Here is a 24,821-nt window from a genome sequence, read left to right as displayed (position 1 = left end):
GGCAAATGTCACTCACTCAGAAAGGGGGTATCGACCACCCTTCTGTTTCCTTAGAAGTACTAACCATTTTTGACACTTACCGTGGTTCCTGTTTTTAGGTGGCTTAAAGCCTTTCCAGCAGATGTCTGAAAGGAGAGAAAAAAGAAGCGGTTTGTTAGTCCAAAGTTTGAGATGAAGTGACTCCTGAAAGTCGACAAAACACATGCCATTACATGGTCATACTTGTGCAGACTTGTGGAATGTCTGCCCATGTCACTGGCGTTCCAACCACTGACCAACCAGCCAAGGACCAAGTCCAAAGACCTGGCCAGATCCCAAGAACCAGCTATAACAAGGGAAAAGTTCCACCAACTTTGCGTCGAGTGCCTTTTGCCTAATGAAAAGAGTCTGTCATTGACTAGAGGAAATGGAAAAGTTTTCCATAGACCAGTCCCGAAAGTGGTAAGAGGCAGCCAAAAGCCTTGTCCAGTTATGGCCTGTGACAGCCTGTTACTTTGGTCTCAATTTTTATCGAAATAAATAAGAGTAACTGATCGGGAATGGGAGAAAGACACCGCATAAATGTCTACAAATCATTTTAAGTTGGCATTCTTGTCTGTCTTTTCTGCAAAATATACCACAGGCCATACATACTAGCCTTATAACTACATTTATCAACATACTTAAATATTCTGCCATTCTTAATGTCAACTTATTTGGTAATAATAAATATCTAATAATGATTAATCAATTACAATTTTATTAGCAACCTCGCAGACCAATAAAAGTTTTTATTTAAATTTGAACGTAGTACTTAAACCAGAAATTATTAATCGAATATTATACATTTATATACTTTTCTACTTTTCATGTGTGAATGTAACTGTATGTTCGCTTACTCTACCTATACATTGCTCATCTTTTGGCAGTCGTACTCTATCTGCAGATCTTTCCGCAAACCCCTCAAATTGAAATGACCATTTGAAGCCGACAGTAACTAGCAAAAGTTGTTCGTGCCAAACAGGAATAACATTTATTTGCTCCGACTTCGCTTTTGGTATCTTATTTGGCTATATTGTTGGCCGAGTCCCTTGACATTTCTAATGGCGCATAGCGCACATACACAGACTGGCCAAGAGAGATTTATTATCGGCTGTCATTGTCGAAGGCCAGCACACCCACAGATATACTCGTATTTATATGTTTTTGGCCACCAGCAATCATCGCCCACCCTCTCAGGAGCCGCAAAACATTTGTTATAATCAAAAGTTCTGACTGTGCGATGGCTGCTGCTTTGATTTCTCTAGCCCCGGAAAATCGCAACTTCTGAAAGATAGTTTTCCGATTTTCTCCCGAGCTCGAGCGCAATTTGTTTGGCTTAAGGTTGACAGTTCAATAAGGCGGAATTCGTATTTAATATCCATAAATAACCCGCAAGCAAAAAACTTGCTACCTGGGGGCGCAGGGCTACTAATTACGCATACGCAACGCTGTCTTAGGGGTTGGAAAAGTTGTCGGAAAAGTTCCTTAACCCTGCGCGCCCTAATGCCATTTCCAATAACTTCTGCTGCAGTTCCCAGCCAGTGAAGGAAAAGTCGAAGAAGATGGCGGAGCGGAGACATTTGCCAAAAAATCCTTGCCTCGCCGTATATCGTTTTAACATAATTTCTGTGGTAAAATTAACTTTATGAACTGTTGAATGGAACCAGGCCGGGAACTAGAAGGAGAGTTCGGGGCAGAACAACCCTCGGAGGCAGTCTGCAAGTAGCTAGCGTGCGTCTCACAACCTGCCACTTAAAACAAATAACAAAGTTTTGCTTAACTTTGCTCTAGCTCCTGGTTCTCGTCCTTTCTCTCCTGTTCCTCCTCTTCATCCCATGTCCTTTTCCCCTCGTTTTATTCAGCCAGCTCTTGGGGGAAATTATGGCCAGACACAAAGCGAAAAGCGTCGTCAACGACGTCGAGCGGCTTTTGTCTTGGGCGGTACGGCATCCAGCAGGAAAATCATCCTCGACAAGGACTCCTCCCGCCCGTCTGGCGAGGAAGCGGTATTGCAGAGCAGCAAAGCTTCTCCTGATGGCAAAATTACATATGAAAGTGGATTTCATTAAAAAGAAGTTGGCTGCAGTGAAATATGGCAAGTGAAAGACATTTATCCAGTAGGACTTGTCTGTGGCCTAGCAGAGCTGACGCGACTTAGCTAGATTTCATTTGAATATATGTGTTTGGAGATTGAAAAACTGAGCTTGTAAACTTCTCATATATTTTTTCAAATATATATAGTATTGTTATTTAAATAAATATTAATACAAAATTCCTTCCTAACTACGAAACATTATCTTCTAAAATAAATTCATGTAATTCGTGGAATTCACTAACAAGCAAATATATAATTTAAGAACTCGATAAAATATTACCACATATATGGTTTTAATTTTTCCACTCTATAGTAGCCTCCTTTCCTTTACCATTCCCAACTAGCTGCAAACGAGTATTTCCATCTCTTACTCCTTGGACAGGTGACGATGCCATGGCGGCAGGCAATAAGTGAATGCAGAATAGTTCGACGTTCTCCAGTTCTCAGAGGCACAAGCTCCACGACAGGGAACAAAAGAGATTTGAATAAAAATAAGACGACTTGGAGACGTCCGTTAATTGGCTTTAATGGGAAGGGGGAAATAAATCCAGCAAAGACCATGAAATATCATCAGCCGTAAAGGTGTTGGAAAAATGAGACGTAATGAGACGTTCGAGCCAAACACAATATGCGAATGGCTTTTCACCGCCGAGGAAACCTCTTTGCGAAAGAGTGAGGGCGTGCATATAAAAACGGCGCCAACTTCATGAATTTTGAATGAAAGTAGAGGGCAGAAACTAATGCCGGAAAAAGTGGGAGGTCTTCCCACCGCTTTCCCGCAAAAACCGAAAAAATAAAGAGGAAAACTAAGCACGGGGGCATTTTCCCGCTGACACAAGACATGGAGGAGCCATCGTTTCCAACTTCCGACGACTACTTAGAGACGCCTAAACAGCTTCATTACTTTTATGGGGCTGACGGCGCGCTTCGTTGGCTGCCATTGTCTGTTAGCCAACTTGGTTGTTTGAATGTTTGTGTGTTTGGGTGCCTGCCTCGTTGGCCGTTTGTCTGGCCAGGCGCAAATTTGTTTGTGTAAATTAAATGAAATGACTGTAAAAATGCCAAATAAGCTAATTTGCGGTTAGTTTTTTTTTGCTGCCCAGAGCTTCTATACAACGGGGATGCAAAAGACAAGGAAAATGGGTTCTCTCTTCATGGTTGTCACAAAAGCTCTCTACATTTTTAAGTGATTTATTTTGCTAATCTCTCGAAGATGATTTTAGCATAGAAGTCAGAGAATAAATTATGTACTTTTCACAAAAATGTATCACTTTAAACTAAAGAGATATTCGATCTTGATTTTCTGGAATATTTATTTTCAATTCAAAATACTATACCTTTTTAATGCTAAAAGTATTTGGAACTTATTTATTTATTGATGGTCCAATAACTTATTAGAGACTTAATACAAACCAAATGATGTGTTGATTTGAGCTCGACTTTTGAATTAATGCTAGCACGATATCTTTTCCTGACTACTTTTAAAGTGTAATAACTACCATATATGTATGTATGTACCTTGGTTTCCTATATGCTTAGATTTCTGACACCATTAGTTTAGAGACTGTTTTACGAGTTGCTTCTGCAAACGATCAATCAGAGGACTCAAAATGGCTAGCCATTGCTCACATTCTTCATACAATTTTTATAAGCCTCCAACGAAGTCACTCCAATTTGAGTTCAGTTCGTGCTGGGCTTTTTATGTCCCCCGATGGTTTTGGTTCAGTTCAGTTCAGTTGTTCTTGTGGTCACCAGCAGTGTCTGAATGGTCATTTTCTGGACTAGACCCAGCGCCACCATGGTTGCATACCAAATGCAGAAGTCTTCCGTATTCTCCCACTTTCGCAGCCACTCTGGCTATTTTTCTGCCTGGCCATGAATTTTGCATTAGAGTTTAGTTAAAGTGCAGCTGGTGCGAATCCCAAAAGGGGAGGGATCGGGTGAGATATGGTAAGCGTGGAGCTATCCTTTTTTACACGGAATACGGAATAGATATGGCGAGAATGCAAAGCCACTGTCAGGGCCATTAACTATGTAAAAGGTGGTGTGATTTAAAGAGTTTAAAGTCGCCTAGGGGTTGTTGTAAAAAGTTCCAAGGCTATGTTAAATTACTCAGCAACATCGAATATTGTAAGAATCCAGTAATTAAAACAAACAAATCATGTAAGTAACGAAAACACTAATTTGTTTTGTTTGCTATAAATTTGCTATAAATGACTAAAATTAATCACTCTAACTAACTCCTTTCTACATTTTACCACGACTTTATTAAACTAAAATCTAAAGTTCTGTAGATAGCCAATATATTGCTCCAGCGAAAGATTCTCTGTCACTCTAACTATCATCACATAACAATTATTCAAGCCATAAAGTTTGGTGACAGCTGTTGTGTTGAGATGATGTGCATATATAATCCTTGTTCGAAACTAATTCCGAACTTTGCCTCCAAATGAACCAACTATGTTCGCCCCGAATAGATCATTAGTTTTCCCGATTGCCCCAAGGCATTTCCATTTCCCGGGCTTTCCCCTGAATTGATAATGGAGAAGTATTTACGCCTCTTTTTTCCCTTGAAATAAACTCCAAGTGAGCGACAACAGCTGCGACAGAGTCCGGTTGGCTCCTTCAAATGAATTATAGCAACAGCAAACTTTTGCATTATTTTATGAAAATTTTGTTGAACAAATTTGTTGCCCGCTTGCCAGCCATGGAGTTTGTATTTGTGTTCGGGTGTTTTGCTTAAATGTAAGCAAAATCGGAGGGCACAAGTAACTCTCCTCCCCTCTGCTTCCCTGTGTTGAAAAGTTGCTCAGTTTGTGTCACCCGGACACACCTGAGAGTCCTGGCGAAGGATGGGCCGAGGGATAGGATATACTCGTTCAGCAAATATCTGGCGCACATCGCGTCTTCCTTTCGCTCCCCTCGACATCGTCCTCACCCTGTAAGTACGGTATTATAACTTTTTCACGGCATAATTTATGCGCACTTTATGCAAATTTTTTCTATAAACCAACCAACGCTTTTGCACAGTGGAAAATAACGGAGGACAACGAAAATGGTATAAATGCTATAAATTGAAAGATCCCGAACGATTTTTTCAGTATGCTTTGTTTTTAAACTAGTTGTTTACTAGACAATGTACAATATGGCAAAATCTGTAAATTACTTAAGCTGAATTTCTTGCAGTGTAAAAAGCATGCGTGCCCTGGATGAGTGCGTTGTTTTTGAAATGTAAACTGTGAGCGGGTTTTGCTTTTAAAAAACAGATATTCAACATGGCGTGGAGTTGGCAAGGAGGTGGATAGAAGAGCGCTTCGTAAACGCCAGTAATTATACATTTTTGCAAACTTCCTGCTGCCAGGTTCGACTTTTTGGCCCACCAATCCCGGCCAGGCGCTGCTGCCAGGTTCGACTTTTTGGCCCACCAATCCCGGCCAGGCGCTTATTTTTAATGAAAAAAGTTGCCACAACTGGGGCTCTGTGGCCGGGCAAGTTCTAATTGATTTTCAGATTGATATGCAAAGCAGCGAAGCCGAGCTGAGCAGAGCTTTCTCGTATCCCATCTGAATTTTCCGTTGACAGTTTGAAAAGTTTTGTGCCATCATTCCTAAACTCGGAAAATGCCACCATAGGCATATTAAATTTCAATTAAAATGCCAAAACTAAATGCTAATGGCCAGTTGATATGCAACTAATTTGCAATTTTATTTTATGATCAGGCCGTGGCCAACTGTTTTTATGCCCACTATAATTTATCAATTTGCTTATCGTTGGGGGACCATTCGAGTATATGGGCACTTCGGCCGGAACTTATTGCATTTTAGAATGTCCTGGTTGCCAAAAGGATATTGCACGTTTTATATTATGATTTCGTGTTATGTTAAGCGCAGAGTGAGAGCGCCAATTGATGAAATAATTTATTTAACTGAATATTGGTATTCAAAGAATGTCTGAAAATTGAGGAGTACCATACATTAAATTTAAATTATAAATTTAAAAATATTTAAGAAGGTGTTCCACATTTTAAAACAATACATGAAAACCTGTAAAAAATATGTAATTAAATTTATATTGAATAGTGTCGTAATACCATTTAATTTGAAATAAATATTAAATATTAAATAAATTTGAAATAAGATTGTGTTCAATACAATACATTTCTTTGGAAAAAGTTAAATTTAAGCTACATCAAAAAGTTTGTGATACAAGCCAACATTCTTCCAATGATTCTGCCCAACCTTTCAAGAAAATGTTCTTTAATTTCCAAGCCCTTGTGCCTGCCACTTCCATTACCAGACTTTTTTCTTTTTATTTGACCATCACCATGTACAATGGCCCATTTGAAATCATTGGAAGAGCTCCACTTTCGGGCTTACTAAATCCAAGTCCCCGCACCTAAGAACCCCCTCAAATACTCATTCACCTTCGGATCCTTAATTGAATTCGTGTAATTCGCCCGGCACTCTGCTTTTCGCTTTTCCGCTTTTCCTTTCCTTATCCTTGTCTAGCGCTTTTCGTTTAATGAGGACTGACAGGCGACAAGCGTAATTAAATTTTATTTTACTCTTACATGCAAATTCTATGGGAGTTCTTTTTTAGTCACGTCGCTTTGTCTTCTGCCCGGGTCTTGATTTGATTTTCCGGGTGGTATTATCTTAGTCAATCTCCATTTTGGGGTAGACTTGGGAGTAATTTATGAGCTGACCAGCGGGTGGTGCGAAAGTGTGGCCCGCAATTGCCCAACTTAAATTTTCACCACCCAAATTACTCCAAATTGAATGTGGCGCACAAGAGCCTATTGATTTCACCCCCACGTTAAGCATACGGCGTGTGTGCGAGTTCGTCGAGCTTCTGTTGCTGACTATGATGGAGATGCAAGTCTGTCGCTGGCAATGACATATTAGACTCATTTTACGTTTTACGCACACAGATACGACTCTGGTCCAATCTGTGCAATATTTTGTATCAACTTCTTGACTAAAGCAATTTGTATGCAAAATAGTCGTAAACAATTTCACATTCTGCCTGGGATGGGGAAAAAAGTCAAGTGTATTGACAAGACGGCCCTTTTCTGATAAAAAGCGATGCACATAGCTAACATGCTGAGGAAGTAGGTCACTCTATATTGTTATTTCAAAGGGTGCATAATTCTTAACAATAAATACAATACGGTAGCGTAGATAGATCTGATGTGCCAAAACTTTCAAGTCGTAATTATATTTTGACCTGATGTACATATATGTATGCTTGGAGTAAATACTCGTACTTTATAAATGTTAGTGGTCTCAAATTGCTAAACCTAATTTTTGTGAGTGAATCTTTTCTCCCATTTTTTCAATTGACATAGAAATCCGTTTGCATTTCTCTTTCAATGAATTCATCAGTACACAACACACTTAGTTAGGTTCCAGCCACAAGAAAGAGACAGACACAAGTGGGAGTGAAAGAGAGAGAGAGAGTTCTGGGTGAGTGCGCAGAACAAGTCGGCAAATTCTTTTAATTAGCCCATTGCCTTTTATAGGCCAAAGCGACTGCATTTGCTTAGATCTCAAGTGGGCGGCCAAGGGCTAAAAGAGGCGGGGCAGCAGTTTGTAAAGAAAATACTATTTGTTTGAGCAGCTTTAATTAGTTAAGTCGGGACAACTTGAGCCGCTTGAACGGCCTTATAGAGTATACTCTAAAATGGTTGATGCACTTGGTTGCATATCAGTAAATGAATAAACTGTTGGTAGAAGTATTAAAGTTTCAGCTCCGCATAAAGGTTGCCTATGAAGAACAACAATTTCAGACCACTTAAAATATATGCACATTTTTATAACTGTAATGTACTTACTCATCTTTGCAGTGACTTCCAAATTCGACTTGAAAATAATGCATTCCCTGTAAACTAATTACATTCTCACTGACTATGCCATTTAGTTAGAGCTGACGTCATCGACGACGAGATTGATTTGCTCTCAACGCGCCAATATATGTTAATAAAAAAGACGAAACTGTGTCGCACTGCAGTTGCTCCAGATCCCATATATATACATACATACACATATATACATATATATATACATACATATGTATATATATATACATACATACTTATGTGTACATATATATAGGAATACATTCATTCCCCTTTATAAATATTCACCCCCAGATCCATTATCAATCATTGGACTATCTGAAGTCTGCTAGTCAGCAATAAATTGTCAAGTACATAATACTTATAATTTATTTTGCATATAAAAAGCGAAATAAAAAATTCAAATTGCATATGAGCTGTTGATACCGCTCTCCCCGCCCCCTTCCACCCCAACACTTCTTTTGTACAAAAACCGAGCCCCACCCCCAGCACTCCCCTTGTTGTCGCACTTAGTTGGATTTATGGCAAAGTCAGTCAAGCAATTTGCGTGGGTAAACATGCACTAAAACTCAATTTAGAGGCGGATACAAGTACAATTTGATATATCTATCTATACTATATATGTATGTACGTGTATCTGGCATATACATTCATCTATGCACAGTTCTTGCAAATTGTATGCTGACACAGCATTGAGGCAGGCGCCCAATTTAATGCGATTTAAGCAAGAGCAGCGCAAATTGAGCGAACCACTTGAATGAAAGAATGAATGATAGACCCAGTGCATGGGTGACTTCCCGAACAACAAGGCAATATGCTCCTAGTTTTGACTAGAGACTCTTTGATACCCTATGAAACAGAAACACTTTCAAATCCTAAATATCATTAGCTTAGAATTAGATGTGGTTACTGTTTTATAGCTCGTGAGGGATATATCCCTATAGATATAACGAATGATTGGCACATAAAAAATAAGTATTCTGGAGTATCCTTTTTACCCTACATAAACCACAAGTTACTGCCGCAATGGCAATGATATCGATTCAAGGCTGGCGAAGTCTTGCCAATCTTATTTGGGCCTGCCTCACATTATTAAATTACAAACACTCACGAATGTGGTGTCTTGTAGCCATCTCTTTCGCGCGTTAAACAGCGCTCTCTTTCTCTTTTAAGGAGCACTCCCTTTCGCCTCGACCAATTAATCCCAACTGGATTTGGCATAAAGATAAAATGACGACCAGCACAGTGGAGCTCTCGACTGTCGCTTCTGCTGCTCGAGGGCAATATTCCAATCCCCAGCCAACAACCATCAAGCGCCCCTCGCTTTTTCCCACCCACAGTTTTCCTCGCTTGACAATTTTCCAGCGCGTGGCGAAGTGGTTTTCCTCCCAACCCGCCACTTGATACAAGCAGATAAGTCATTTTTATGTGACACTTTGCCTTAAATATTTCACATTTTTTGTGACCACTTCTGTTTTTTTTCCTTCTTTTTTTGTTGGGCGCCATTATGTAACTAAGTCCCCAACTCCCCATCTCCCCATAGATGTTTGGGCAATGACACTATTGTGTATTATAATGGATACTGCGCCTTTAATGGCTGACGATTCTGAGGCACTGATATGCCCAAGATGGCCCCCAATGACCTTCACAGCCAGGGGGAGGGGCTTGACACCCCGAAAAGCTGAATTTTGTCAAAGGAAACCTGAAATGGATGTGAAATAATATCCTAGTTGCCCTGTGTCAACGTTAGTTTGCGATAATCTTGAGCTTTGATGCTAATGCAGTAGTTCCGAAGTAGGTCACTCCGAGCAGGTGAATCAAACAAAGTCACCTTAATCCCTGGGATTTCAGATCTAGTGCGATGTTAAATGATGAAAATGGGTTCAGGATTTCAATGTCCAATGAAGTGTATCCGTAGTTAAATTACGGCTTTAGTTGAGCTGCTTTATGTGAACATTTATTCAAAAGATTGTGTTACAGTGCCTTTTTCGGCCTATAAATATTAAGATATTAAAGAAAGGAGTTGACACAGAGTAAATTTATGGTTAATTTCATAACTGCTGGCCAGCTGCTTGCCACATATTTTCTAATTCAATAAATCTAATGTTCAGCCAAACAATAAATCCATTAAATTATAAATTAAATCTAGCTATAAAAATCAATTTAATTCAATCCAATCATTTGTTCCCATAACCTTGAATTTCGAAAATTAATTCAATAGGCCAGCATTCGATTCCCCTCATAAACTCCCAAAGAGCTTCAATAATTTCCGTCGCCTACTTTGACAACTCTTTTTACGGCGTTAATAATACCAAGACCCCCGTTGCTTTAAACACCCAACGAGCGTTTCCATTTCAAGTTAATAATACTGCGTTCCGCCATCGAATCGAGAGAAAAAAGCCTCTTAAGAAATTATCGACAATATTTTGCCCACGCAAATGAGAGTTTCGAACGAGGCATGACAAAGTTGAGTCGCTGTCAATTGATCTGCCTCGAATCGGTGAAATCCCCACCGTATTCCCCCCCTTTCCGAGCAGACTGAGCCCATTGTAACTGGAGACCGCTGTTGAGAAGGCGTTGAAATTGAAATTGTAGAACGACGAGGTCACCTCCTCGCCCCATCCGAATGGCTCCATCCCACCTGGCCAAAACAAAAACGTGAGCGGTACGCAGAGCTGGGGCTTAAAAGCAAAGTCCCCATCTCATGGTAATGTAAACACGGCCCGAAAGGTGTGTGTACATAATGCGTAAAAATAATAACGCAACAATAACAGAAGAGCACAATTTGTGTTGACTCTTTCAGTTTCTGAATTGTCCAATCAAATTCTCTGGTCAGAAAGGGGATCTCGAGTCGAGTGTCGCCGTGTTCGGGGCTTATAATTAAGCCAAAGCTGTTGAAATGTGCCCACACCATCCTCTCGATTCAATTAAATTTTCCAGCCGGCCACAAAGTAAATGACTTTATTTTCCCCAATTTCGGTTTAGGTGCGAACGCCACAAAAAGCTGAAAAAACCAGTCTGCCAACTGCACACCCAACTTTGGCCAGAACGTGTCGGGTCTATTAAAAAGCAAACAAGTTGCAAAAATTGCCCAAATCCATCGCCGGCCTGCAATCAAATGTGCAAACTGTGGCAAGTGGCAAACGACCTGGTGACAAATGAGATGGACTGGCCCACTATTTTGGCGCTGATGACCCACTTGCTCTGCGTTTGGTCACGCCACTTGCCCAAGGAAACACTTCCAGTTGTAAGCGTGTCTCCCGCATAGCTGTTTCTAAGATAGATGGATGTCTGAATGGTGGAGTGGGTATCAGGGAGATATATTTGTCGTGGAGTGAAGAAATATTGCCTCGTAACAGACAATAACTATGAAATACATTTAAAGAACTATTGACCATAATATAGCTTCGACAGGCGATATACGGTTTTAAATAAATAATTTCATAACATAATAACAATATTACATTTATATTTAGGTTTTAAAGCATTGTGGATAAAAGAAATTACATTTTAAATAAATATTATAAGCCATAAAAATGTAAGGACCTATGTTTTCTTCATTATTTATATTTATCAATAAAATAATCTTGTATTTAGACTTCTGGCAATACAGATTGCGTAAATAATTTGATAATATTTTATATATTACTCAAAGCACTTCAACTTAATTGCTGTAAGCAGCATTTTATACAAAGAAATGAAATAAAATTGTTTGTCGGGAGCTTTCTAGCTTGTTCCAACAATCTGCACTCTAATTCCCTCTCAGTCCCTGGCACTTGTGAACAAGTTTTGAAATATCTTTAATTACATATTGTTATTGTTTTTATTAAATTTGCATTTTGTTGTCGTTGACCAAGCTCAAGTGTCTCAGTGACAGGCCACTTGAAAAATGGAAAACACATTTTGCTTATTTTACATATGCAAATACATTTCCAACGCCCTTCATCGTGCTTTTTCAAAAACTCAAGCCCTGGTATTATGGCTCTCTGTTTTCATATTTTGCCTTTTAAATTTTAATTTCATTTCTTGTTGTTTGGCCATCGCTTTTTGATTCTTAACAACATAATAAATAAATAAATCCCCATGCAATGTGCCCGTCACATGCACTCGACCGAAGTGAAATTTATGCATATTTTCCGCAAATACCACTTTCAACAAAAATCATCAGGCTTTTAAGCCCTGAATTTAGCCAAACGGCCCCGAAGCTCGTTTAAGGGCCTGTTAATCAAACTAATTTGGGCGGCTGCTGTCGCTTCTATTGCCTATTATGCTAATCACATTAGTAACCGCAACGGAGGGGGAGTTTCTATCGGCTGACGGACATGGCTGTCATTTTCATAATTGGCCAAAAAACCATCGCTGAACCACACAACTATTAGCCTGCCACCAAACTTCGTACACTGGTGGACAAACTGACGCACTGGCACTCGTGAAAACGTTTTGGCGAAAACAATATTCGCGATTTTCATCTTTATGTAAGAAAGTGAAGACAAACCAAACAAAACTTAATGAACATACTCAAATTTAGAAAAGAATTAACTAATTTATTAACAAGTTAATTTAATGAACGTAAGAAGTACGTACATTAGAATCTTGAATCTAGAATTAGAATCTAGAATCGCTGACAACACAATGAATTACCCTTTAAAATAAAAAAATCAAATGATTGTGGAAAATAAAAGGGCTGAAATATAAAGCTAGCATGGTATACCATTGTTTATGCTCCAAAAAAATGTTTTTATATCCTTTTCGGCTCCACTTGAGATGGTATGTAAAAACCAATGTCCCCGTGTACCCAAGATACTCATGGTCGTTCGTATCTCTGGTTCGTTACCAAAATTGCCCCGTTATTAAAATTTAACGCAGCAAAAGCGTAAAATTGCCACATTTATGTCGTGCAATGTCCTTCCTCTCGACCCCGCCCTTCACCACCATCCTCAACTGCTGTTGTGCGTACATTAAAAGTTTTAAAATTTACACAAATTGACTTTTGATGTTTCGCGGTTGATTTTCCGTACGTTTTTGTTGCCGCTGCTGCAATGTTATAAATGGTGCGTAAAAAGTTTATTAAATTTTAAAGTTCCCCCCCGAAGTGTGTGTGCGTATGTGTAAGTGGAATTTCCATAAAATAATTTTTCAATTATGCAGGCAGTTACGAAAGAAGACAAACGCTTTATATTTCAACTAGTTTGCCACTTGGCAACGGCTGTTGGAACACTCCCCTTCGGACACATGAACTTATACGGAATGAGATAGACAGGACGAGTTACTGAAAGCGGTGTTTATGATCCAGAGACACAGGAATACTCTTTGAGAAGGCATTCCCTGCTACGCGTATTCACTTACTTAAATTCACTAAAATTAAGTATAATGAAATACATGAAGTGTACAAAAATGCTTGAGATGTATGGCAAGAAACATATTTTGACGCAAACTGAATTTTAATAAAACGATTGACAAAAGTGCGACTATCTTTAAGTGCATATGATATTGTTAACTACCAAATTTATCAATAAAAGGGATTACAAATTTGTATATAAACTCGCTTAAACTATTAAGTTTGTAAGCAATATATGTGCGAAATATGTTTATTTTATCCTTATCTAAAACCGAAACAGAATAGTTTTGTTAGTAAAGTATTATGCCTTTAAAGCTAACTAAAACTCCCATTTTAAAGGGTACAAAACGGAGATGGCGATGGCGTCGTGTAATGAAGTTTTAAATGAAGTGCGACAACAACCGAGCAGCAGCAACAGCCTCCACACAACCAAACAACCAAAGGAGTCGCACGCTAGCCGTGCTGAAACAACAACTGCGGCGCGACATTCTGTGGCAATAACGTTGATGATGGTGCCGCCAAAACTGAGGGGCGGCGATGGGAAGGGGGCGTGGCCCGGCCAAACACACACATGGGGCAACATGGCAACCTCCGACTGAATATTGCAATAATTTGGCAGCAAGTGTCGCCCCGCAGAGCGAATAAACCAACTCCGAGCTCCAACTGCATATTCCTCTGCGAATTTTCCTCTTTCCAGATTTTTTTTTTTTTGTGGAGCTGCCAAAAAGCCTGCACTTCCCGGGTCCCCAAGTTGATGGTGTTAGTGAGGTCCTTCTGTGCCGAGTTCGGTGTTCAACGAGATGTCAACGTTGCTACTTCATATTGTGCTGCTACCAACTGTGCCTTCTATTCGGCCAAAAGGAAAATTGTATTACGGCTGCAGACAGACCAGCCGGCTACTCAACTGCTCCTATGAGCCTCCAGTTTAAAAGGGATACGTTGAATTTTCAAATGCTCGAAGATTTATTCGTTGTCAAGTCAGGTGAAGTACCAGTCACTTAAAGCAGTTTTATAAAAAAAAAGTACTTAAAGTAAACGTATAACAAAATTTCTTAAAAAAATTCTGAGAATCCAAGATTCGAAGTAATTATTAATCCATCCATAATTCAAATAACATTTTGTATGGCTACGATTACAGCCCACATTTGTATACCCTTGCGAAGGGTGTTGTAATTTGTAACACTTTCCCTATGTCAGCGGAGTACTTAATGCTATCCCCTCGATTGCACTTCTCTTTTGGGAACTTCAAGCCAGCTGCTGTTGTTAATTGTGAATATCAATCAGAGGCTGAGACAAATAGAGGGCAATAAAACGAATACCCAGCACCCGTTGCACATCGGCTAAAAAGGCGAATTCGTCACTCAGATTTGAATAATTCGCTTCACGCTTCTTGATTAACAGAAAGCAGTCTTCGGAATATTCAAATGACGAGAGTTAAAGATGATAAAGAGCGATCAAAACAGTTTAAAGAGCCATCAAACGCTGACTTTGTGTCTTATGCAAGTCACCAGCCCCATTTGCATAAATAATAAGGGCAGCCCTCGATTGTCTATTTGTCGTCTAACACTCACCAGCGGCACCTTTTTGATCTCCAAGCGCCAATTTGGTTTTTATTCGAGGCTTTTTGTTGTTGTTTTGCGTCTGGCAGCGAAATTCCAATCAAGTTTCCAGCTATCAAAGGGAAAATGCCGACAACGACGCTGTAAAAATTTGTGTCTATTTTGTTTCCATGAAAACTTTTCGCCAAGCCAGAAAGATAAGCAAAATAGTTGGCAGCACCGAGCGAGCGGCAATAAATACTTGGCCCAAAAGTTCCTCCTCGTTGCCTCTTGGCACCTGAACACAAGAACAGCACATAGGGTATAAAATAAATAATAATTACCCAACTGCAGTTACACTGATTTGTTGCCCGCGAAAGGTTATCAAAATTTATGCGGCAAAGTTTTTGGGTTTTCTAGGAGCCACTGCTACTGCTACTGCCACGGCTGCTGCTTCTTCTGCCACTGCCATCAGGCATTTCATAACTCACATTAATGCTTATTAATTTTTATTGCTATTATTTGTGGCCCATTATTAATTATCTATTTGGTATTTTTATTGCCCCGAGACTGAAAAGGTGCCAACGAAATGAATTCGTTTCATTAAAACATCGTTGGTTGTGGTTTCTAGCTTCATGTGGTTCAGGTTTCGTATGCAAATGGGAATTACTGAGAAGTTATAGAGCATTCGTTTTGGAATTTGCATTTTAATTTTCATTTAAGTTGTTTTACGTAAATTGCTTGGCATAAGAGCCTCGGATCAGTTTTACAACAGCTTAAGAGATTTAATACAAATAGGGAGGGCTTATTTTAGATAGTCATATAAATCAAATTAAAATTTCTCACTAAATGAAGTCTTACTTTTCATGCAAATATGGAGGGCTTATCATTCATTAATATTTTAGGACTTCAAAATGGTGTTATCGAGATATGAGCATCTACCATTTGAACATCAGATAACTCAAGTTAATTAATTTTACTATTAAATCTAAATCTGAGCTACGCGTTTTCCTTAGATTATCTTATCCATCATTTCAGCTTGATTAGCTTCCCATTGATTGCAAATCCACTCATCCATCAACCGAAAAAAATTACTAAAATTAATTAAACTAAAAGCGAGGCAATGCTAATCACTTAATTACTTTCTCAATCGCCAGATGTTTTTGCCCATCTCAACTCCCCTATTTTTGCCACTTCTCCGGGGCCTCTACATATTTATAATTTCAAATTAAACTTGGGCGAGAAGTGCACAAATACGGTGATCCATTGGTCCAGGGAAATCCAATCAATCAAAGACGACAGAGCGGCTCCCTGGACCTTGGGTGCTGCCTTCGGATTCCAATGTCCATCCCCTACTTTAGTTTAAGCTGCCCGCTTGATTACCGTTCAAAATTGATTGATTAAATGCCGTTGTCAACCGTTCCCGGCGATGCTCCTCCTCCGGCAAAACTGTCAGCGCTTTTGTCAACCGTCTGCGGGTATATCCCCCAGGGCTTGCAGCTGGATCCAGGATGCCCCATGACAGCCTCCAGGAAGACAAAAACCGAAAACGGAAAACCGATACCGATACCCAAACCGAAACCGACGAAGACGAAGGCGAACGAAAAAACACATGCTCGCATTTTAATTTAATTACTTACAGCATCCGAGCTGCGAAAGGAGCCAACTCGAAGACACATTTACTCCTACATCCGCTTAATTGATTAATAAAGATTGTCAACCGAACTGCTTTGGAGGGAACGAATGGCGTTCACACGTCATGGGTTGGGTTGACAAGGGTTCCCTAGCTCCCAGATGGGTGTCAGATGTAGGACCACGCAGGACGGGGATCTTCCCTCGCTTTTTGGGGTTGATAATGAGCGGATCGGAGTGAAATAATTATGGTGCTCAAGGAGGTCCCACAATCGCAGGGGACTTGCATTTGTTTAAGTCACTTTTTGGGACCAAATTGGGGTTGTACGTTAAGCGAAGGCAGGAAGATATTCGAAAATTAAATATGATATAATGGGGGTAATTTTCGATCCAACTTTTCAGGCGTCAAATATTATTTACGGGAAATTTCTTGTTTTGGAAAAAAGTATGGGAAATAAAAGGTAAATTTATACATGTTGTATGTTGTAATGAAAATTCTGTGAAGAAACATACATTTTAGTTTCTTTACTTTTTGAACTACTTGATAAAGTAAATAAAACTGTGTATGCAAGTGGGGCTCATAAACATTAGTGTTCTCTTATTCTATATGCTAACCCATAAATTGGGGACAATAAATTGAAATATCGACAGTTCTGTCGCCCGACCAGGGTTGCCACTATTGCACTATCGCTGGGATCCAGCCATTCCCATTGCCCACAACCTCTGTCAACTCGCATTTCAGATCCCGAGTGGCCATCGTCACAATCGTAAATCTCAACTAACTGTCACCCAAGCGCGTTCTATGGCACAATTCAATGAGTGCCTCTTCATAAATCTCGACTACCCATATCACTCTTGCCCAACTTTCGTGGCACTTTTTCGAGACTTATCAGAACAAGCCGCGTTGTGACCCCTTAATTGTCTTTAATTTAGTGTACAACTGAAATTACAAAATCACCTGAAAACTAAATTGTAGTGCACACAAAAGCGAATCAGATTACCTTAGTCACTGAAGAGAAGCCAAAGAGGAGATAAGCGAGTGGTCCCACAAATTGAATCTAATCGTGCGACTATCTAGGTGTAATTACAATTAACTCGGGTGGGGCAAAATCGAAGAAAAATCGAGGAAAAGCTTTCGGACGAAGATAATGAAATAATTTTTTGTGCGTGGCAGGTTCAATGCGAATGTGTGCGTGTGGAGGGGGTGGTGTGTGTGATGGGTGGTAACGCTTAATGTTGGTTAGCCCCAAAAACAGTTTCCACTTTCGGGTAGGTAATCAATCATTGTCAATGCCCTGTCAATGCTGCGGCCTGCGAGCCGCAGGGGTTGGATGGTTGGATGGATGGATAGGTGGATCGGTGGATCGAGGGATAGATGAGAGGCCCGGGGAAAACTTGCAACACTATAGGTGCACTGGAATAAAATAGCGAAGAGTCTAGGATATACATTTCAAGATGTCCAGTAAATGTCTGCAAACGGCAAAAGGTATGAATTAGATTTGCTTGTTCAACTTATTTTATAAAACCAACACCATTTTTTGTTACAATACATTTAAGCGATATGAAAATACATCCTTATATTTCCTAGAAAATTTGATTAGTTTCAAGTAAGAAGAACGCGGTCATTTCTTTTTATCATCTCCAATATTCAAATATTTGTTCATTCTCATAGAACTCTACTTTCATACACTTTTTAGAGTACTTTTTCGCAGTGCCCCGAAGTAAAATTAAAGGTGTTTGTATTAGCAGAAAGTGTGTAGCCTTGACATTCTCAAATATTTAACTATTTCTTGGCAGACAAAGGGGAATGTTGCCGCCGCCGCGGATTAAAGTCCCTTTAATAATGTAACGCAAGAAATAGGTCACCGACGCATGAAAACTAATAAAAATCAAAACCAAATCAAATTAAATAAACAGCTAAACAACAAACAATACACGCCAAACCAGAGCAGAAAAAACAGGAAAATAGAATGCGAATGGCAACAATAAAGCAGGGCAATTACAGCAACAACAAACAGACGATAAAAGCGAAAAAAGGACCTCGAGATGAGGCGAAAATTTAAGGCAGCCGAAGGCCTAAGATAAATTTTCCAAAGCAGACACAATGAAAATTACGGCAACACGAGGAAAAGTCAAAGGCTCGGGCTGAAAAGGAAAGCCGAAGGAATGGAAAAGTAGCGGAAGGAAATGCCATTATGACGTAAATGTGCTGAAATAAAACAACATGGCGGACAGGACAACCCGAGCAACAACAACAACAGCGAAGCGTGTCGAAAGCTATATGTGTGTGTGAGCGTGTGTGCGTGGGATTGTGTGTGAGTGTGCGTATTTTGTGGGGCTAATGTCAAAGTCAATCTTAGGAAAAACGCGTAGCGCATAAACATACAACAAAAGTGGAGAGTACAACGGCAAAAGGCAGTAGCAGTTAACCAAAAAAATAAAGGCAAGGAGAAAAAGCCAGAAAGAAAGCGGCAAAAGCAACCCCCAGTTTTGAACGCGGGGGGCTTTCGCCTGAAAAACCCAACGCAAGCCGGAACCCCTCAAACGACAACTCGATTTTTCTTCTGGCACAAGAAAAATTGCCGAAATTAAAGCAAAAAGAAAAACAATTTTCTCTTCTTTCGCCTCTCTGTTCGCCCCATTGTAAGGGTTAGAAAATCTTTGGAGACCAAAGTTCCGCAAAAGAAAAATGGTTTAAAATGCGAAATGAAGATAAAAATGTTAAACACGTTTCGGAATTGTTTTTCCTCTTTTCTTTATTTTTGGCTCGTGTCAGTTTGTGTGATTTGTCTAGGTGCAAAGGTGAAGAGAATAGGAAATATGGCAAGAGGAGAAAGAAAAACTAACAAACAAAAGTTGAGGAAAAAGTTGAAATGTTCTTTGGCGGAAAAGTTGGGAAGGCTGCAGGTGGGGCTAAGGTGAGAATTTTAACCAGAAAGTGCTGAGGATCATGCTGAATATAACCAGAAAGTGCTGAGGATCATGCTGAATATTTTTTGGAATTCTACGCGCAGTTAAATAAAAAATGACTCGATTATCTATTGGACTCCTTCAACTAAACATTCATGAATTTTTACTAAAGCAATACAATGTTTATGTATTTTTGCAAAATAGATGGTTTTAGTTCATTTACTTCAGAGGTATTGTCATATTGTGTTTTCCTAGAAAGTTTATATGATACAAGGAAACTAGAAATACCAAAAAAAAAAACTTTCATTTGATTTCAAACATATTTTTAGCACTATTCCGATAATTCCATTAAAATAAACCAGGTTTTCAAAGAAAACGAATAGTGCCGAAGAAAAGCTTGTGCCCTGAGCTCAAAATAACAACAAGGCGGCTTACCCCTTTTGCCAAGGTTATGGCAAATAACAACAACAGAACACTAGAGCAAAGTCTGCAGTGTCTACGCACGCTTTGTCTGATTTTCCCCACTTTTCCCCCGGCTTTCCCCATTTCCGTGAGTTTCTCTTAGCTCTCTGTACGCGCTCTCTGTGCCGTCGCGCTCTCCCCGCAAGATTTTCCCTTTTTTATATATACGTATATTCTGCAGTCGACACTTTGGGGGTGGTTAGATAAAATGTGGAAATTGTTGAAAATGCCGCCCGCCTCTCGGGCAGCCGTTGGTGCTGCATCGTTATGTGGGAAAACCCGGGTCGACGGACTTGGATGCCGCCTTTGCCGTTTGGGGGTGGTTGGTGGGTGGAATGGAAGGTGCGACTGCGACAGACGAAGGACGTCAGGCGACAGACGACGGCGGCAACTGTTTTCACTCCATGTCCTTGCCTCCGTCTTCTGTTCCTCCGCCTGCTGCTGCTCCTGCTGCTTATGCTGGCAGGCAATTTTTAAGAATTTCCTTCTTTTTTTCACTTACACGGGAATATACGGTTTCTATAAACCTAATATATCTACATTTTTTAGAAATCGTGCTACTTATTCTAGTAAGTTATTGATCATTGTAGACTACTTGTAGACTGCTTGATTTACAGACAATAATGCGTTAAATAATTTAAATATAAATAAATGTAACACGATCAGTATTTTATAAATTACTGAGTTGAAATTTAAAATTTTAATGAAATGTCAATTTTTTTTATAATTTGGACATAGAGCACATACATATATCACTTATTCGCTTAAGATATATTTTTTCCCTCAGTACACCTCCTAGCCGTTTTCCCCGATTTCCTTCTTTTTGGGGAAAAACTGGGAAAAAAAATAACAACAATTTTGCCACTCATAAAAAAAGCAAGTGGCGAAGATGACGGAGGAGCGGGAAAGGTCCTGATCAGGGAGGGGTGAGGCGGAAAAGAGGAAGTAGGAAATTTGAACTTGGGCTTGTGATGTATGTCCGATGTCTGTGGAGACCCAAAAACTGCCAATGCGGCCGACCACTGCGGCAGAGTTTTCCCTGGTCGAAATGAAAATGGCAGACGAGGACGTTAAGCGATGGATGGGCAGTTGCCACCGGGTGGTTTGACCCCGCACCCCTCCCCATTTGCCCCTCGACCATCCAGCAAGCTGGTGAAAGTTGCCCTTGAATGGTGTTTCCTGGATTATGCCCTGTTCCGCCTGCTCTCCCGACTTCCCAGTCCCCTTCGTCTAGGCTTTTCCCTCGCGCTCTCTCTGTGCGAGTCCATTTTCCTGCCTTTTTCTGCATTTCCAATTGAGTTTTGGGTCCGGTGTTTGAGAGCAAATTGAAGTCGATAAACAGAAGTCCAGGAAAAGCTATAGGCAATCAACATATGAAAATAACAACACCAAGCTGTGAAGCAGAAAGTACGGACTTGTGTGGGTGGGCAAACATTATCGTTCATAAGATTTGCAATCTTTTAGGTTCTTCCGATGTACATTTCTCAAGTGCTTTTGCGAATGTGTCTATTATTATTTACAGTAGAATGTAATCATAATGCAATAATATTTGTAGTATTATTAGGACTTATCACCGTGCAAACAAATTTATTCACTTGTCTGTGTTACTAATATAAAATGTATATTTAATTCCACAGAATTGACATTTAATTATAACTTACCTCCAAAAATAGTTCCTTTGGTGTTCTCTTGGACAATGTAATTGGTATATTTGGTTTTTAGTGGCCTGTAAAATTGCAATTTCACTTGGGTTTATGTATATCTATATTTATCGGTTTCGGATCGTATACGTTTGCATTAGCACGGCGCGGAACGGAATGGTTGCATTTTCGTATATTATAATGGCTTTTGCTACATCAGATTGCTGATTATTTTGACTGCAGTGATCCGCTTGATTTGACGAACCTAGAAAAGATATTGCCAATTAATTGTTGATAACGTGCAAGTGGCAAAAACAGCTATTAGACGGAAAACAAAGGACTTGCAGAGGGGCAACCAAAACGCAGACGTGTTGTTTGCAAAAAAATAAAATAGAACAACACAGCCGACAGGTGTGAGTGAAGAGGTGTAAGCCCGCCAACAACAACTAAATCAAATCGCAGGAAAATGCCTGCGTTTTTCCTCTTTTCCCCTTTTACCCACATACCATCCATACCCATCCATCGCTTGGCTGGATCTCAATGGGCTCTGGGGCAAATATTTTAAATGCGCAGATTTTTGGCATGTTTTAGTGGCAGTTCACGTTTTGAATTGTTGCCATGCCCCACGGAAACGGTCCAACGCTCGTTTCACTGACAATTTAATACAAAAAATGCCAAACATTTTCACAAAATAAAAGGACCAGCACGAAAAGCCAACGTGGAAAAGTTTGGCAGTCGTAAAGCGTGTGTTAACCCTTTAAAATACCCAAAAATATATGTGTTCGTACGTGTAAGCTTGGATATGATAAAAAAGTTGTTTGGAGCGGAATTGTAGGTTCCTTTTTTATGAATGTGCTTTGCGAAGATATAAATGAGATACCAGGGGGTGCACGGAATAGTTCAAAAGCCATTTGCATTAATGAAAGAGAGATATTTTCAGTAAAATATTTTCAATCAGAAGAAGGTAAAGGGGATCTAATATGATAAGATTCGGTTGGAAGAAGTAATTATTGACGGTCCTAATAAATATTATCTTTACCTACCAAAATTAAGGGAAACAATAAATTAAATATTATTTAAACTCAAAATAAACTCACGCGCAAATATGAATAATATTCTTCGTTGGCAAGAGTATGTAAACATTTCTGCACTTACTGCTCGGGCATTCCCTTAGCGTTTTGCATAATTTAACACACGGGTTAGGCTGTGACCGCCTGCAAGAGCCACCCCCCGGATTTCCCACCCGCTGAGTCTGGAGCTCGGCCCGCCCCCTTCATGCTAATACCATTCCCCCCGTTTCGGCCAGAAGTGATGCGTGTGCTTGCTGCTCCCATTCAAACGCCAGACTAACTCAATTAGAGAGCGCAGACAGAAGTTGAAGTTGAGTGTTACTTTGACTGCCGGCCAACATGCGAGTGCAAAGAAAATATATAAATATTTCGAAACAGTTGAAATTGCTTCTATTTAAAATGTATGGAATTAAAGAATGCAGTGTTGTAGGAAAAAAAAACTTGACGAGGCGTCTCAATAAACAGACAGCCGGATAGAAGAGTAGGAAACTCGCCAAATGTATCTAGATACTTTTGCAGCTAGCTATGAGATACTCTCACAAAAACAGCAGCAAAAGCAACAGAGCTGTCTGGCTTGTAAACTCGACTCGTAAATGTACACAGAGAAAAATAGATCAATCTATGTAGGTAAAAAATAACCATAGCCATAGTCAACCTTTCTAACTATATTATTATTAACATTATTTAACAAATGCAAAATATTTGCCTTAAATTATTAATAATTTTAAACGAACTTTACTTCGAAAATGAAAACAATATTTCCTTCCGGTGGAATGGGAAAATTACTCAGACTTATGTTCTTATAATATAAATTTATAGAATAATTTATAGAAATAAAAATTAACAAGTTAAACAAAAAAAAATGGTTTTAATCAATAAATGTTTTGGTCAAATTAGTTATTTTACTTATATGCTGAACACAAAAACGCAAAATAAAAAGGGATACGTAGGGACTTAAAGCTCAATTAGCATAAGTTTTGTGCGTTAATCATTTGATTTTGTAAATAGTTTATATTTTTAACCACGTTGACTTGCTGTGTATATTCAAAGTTTTAGCTAAAGTGGCTGAATTTTCCTCCCTGTGTGCGAAAAACACAACAGAAAACAAAAATAAAATGCAAACAACGGAAAAGCGGAAAAAAAGAACTTGGCGTCGTCTGAGTTCTAGCTCTCTGTGCTCTTTCTCCTTTTGCAGCTGTGTGAGTGAGTGGCTGTTTTTGTTTTTCTCATTTTCCCGTAGAAAATGTGAATGATTTTCCTTCACTTTCATCAACAGCTGCGCTCACACAAATGCAAGAAGTACTCTTTTCATTTTCCGCTTGTTTTTTTTTATTTTAGATACACATATGAGTTAGCTTTTCGTATCTTTACCGTTTAGCTGTATTTTTGTTGAGCAGATTTTATATTTGTTGTGTTTTTGTATAAGTTTTTTATTTATATATTTTTATTTGTTTGTATATATTTTATTTGTTTACCGAGAAATCAGGTTTTGTGTTTCTCGCCGGCTTGCTATTTTGCAAATGCCGCCGAAATTGCAATCAATTGCAGTTTTATATCTCCAGCTCACACCGATACTCACGCACACTCACACAAACACACACATATGCGCGACGGTGACTGCGACGCCAACTGCGACTGCGGCGTCGACCGCGCTGCTCCCGTCGAATGTCCGTTAATTAAACGCGCGATTTTTTGTTTGTTTCGGTTTTACTTATTATCTTTTCATGTGCTTTCCTCTTTTGTTTCTATTCCGCTTTGTTATTGTTATTAACTATTGTTATCTGCGCTCGGCGCTGCCAGCGTCGACTGCGCTGCTTTTTGCCTTTTTTTATTTCCCGTCTGCGGTGTAAACTTCTACGATTATCAAGATTTTCCTTCTGCCGCGCTGTGTAGTTTTTTCGGTGATTTCCACTTGCTAACTGACTTTCTTCTGACTTTTCCGAACGGCCGGCCGTTTTGTTTTGCAAAATTCGCAGAGAGAGCGAGAGTGACTGGGAAATGCGGGGGAGGAATACAAGAAAAGAGAGAGATGGAATTATTTATGCGCCGGTCCAAAAAGCTCGCGAAACGAGTTGGCAAACGGAACAGCTGCGTGAAACGTAAGACCTGCCCGGAATCACGTAACGTAAGGTTGGCACCAAACGTTATTTTTAAAACGAGCTTCGATAAAATAAATATGTGTTAAGTAAAAAATAGTTATAGATTAAATAGATCTATTTAATAAAGTAGATGTACGCAATGTAAATCGCTTGCAACAT

At 39.5% G+C, this 24,821-nt stretch overlaps 1 long non-coding RNA gene across 1 annotated transcript; it reads right to left on the bottom strand.

Annotated features, from left to right (window-relative positions):
• Positions 1-78: 78 nt before the first annotated feature.
• Positions 79-24,000, bottom strand: LOC120447754. The gene is made up of 3 exons (XR_005616068.1): positions 23,935-24,000; positions 21,515-21,758; positions 79-125 (listed from the first exon to the last, which is right to left on the bottom strand). It is a non-coding gene; the product is annotated as an uncharacterized LOC120447754 (long non-coding RNA).
• Between the last annotated feature and the right edge of the window lie 821 nt (positions 24,001-24,821).

The sequence above is a fragment of the Drosophila santomea genome, chromosome 3L, assembly GCF_016746245.2.
Source record: "Drosophila santomea strain STO CAGO 1482 chromosome 3L, Prin_Dsan_1.1, whole genome shotgun sequence".
Classification (NCBI taxonomy): Eukaryota; Metazoa; Arthropoda; class Insecta; order Diptera; family Drosophilidae; genus Drosophila; species Drosophila santomea.
The sequence above is the reverse complement of the archived record's forward strand: the minus strand, read 5'-3'. Positions and strand labels throughout refer to the sequence as shown.